The following is an 862-nucleotide window of genomic DNA, read 5'->3' as shown; positions in this document are numbered from 1 at the left end:
GATAAACAAAATGTAGTATATTAATTCAATGGAATACCATTCTGTGCTAAAAAAAAAAATTGGCAAAAGCCACAAAGCAATCTGGGGAACTCTAAACACATATTGCTTGGTGAAAGAAGCCAGTCTGAAATACCTTCATAGTATATGATTCTAGTTGTATATGACATTCTGGAATAGCCAAAACCATAAATACAATGATCAGTGGTTGCCTGAGGCTCAGGGAGGGTGGAAGAATAAAACACAAGTGATTTTCAGAGCAGAAAATAACTATATAATCTAATAATGTATATATGGCATTATATATTTGTCAAAGCACACTGAGCCTTATAGCACAAAGAGTGAATCTTAATGTATATAGTTAAAAAAATAATTTATCAAGGATACCAGGGAGAAACACAGACTGTGACAAGAGAATCTACCTGTATTACAAATGTATGAGACAACCTCACTGGAGCGAGTAGGTGGAATTGGTCCTGACAGAAGTAAGTTTGGAAATGAGTGGAGTCTGAAAGCTAATGACATGAGGAACTACACATAAGCATTATAATCTAGTTGATACAGTTTGTTTTCATGGGGGCATGAGTTAACAATTTTTATGGGGCTATACATGTATAATGAGATTAAAAAGTAAGTGGATAAATGGTAGATGGTAGCAACCAGGTCTCTCACTGTTGGGATGAGAATTTATAGATAAGAAAGAGGATAAAGCTAAAATGACCCATGTGGTAAGGTATTAGGGTTGGAGAAATCAGTATGAAATCATGTTTAAGTTATTATACAGATGGTTACATAAAGAAATGTTTAGAGATAGGTGTATATACACAGGTTAATATACACACACATATATTTCTTTGCTGTGTCA

This window comes from Crocuta crocuta, unplaced genomic scaffold, assembly GCF_008692635.1.
Source record: "Crocuta crocuta isolate KB4526 unplaced genomic scaffold, BGI_CrCroc_1.0 scaffold779, whole genome shotgun sequence".
NCBI classification, from domain to species: Eukaryota; Metazoa; Chordata; class Mammalia; order Carnivora; family Hyaenidae; genus Crocuta; species Crocuta crocuta.
The sequence above is the reverse complement of the archived record's forward strand: the minus strand, read 5'-3'. Positions refer to the sequence as shown.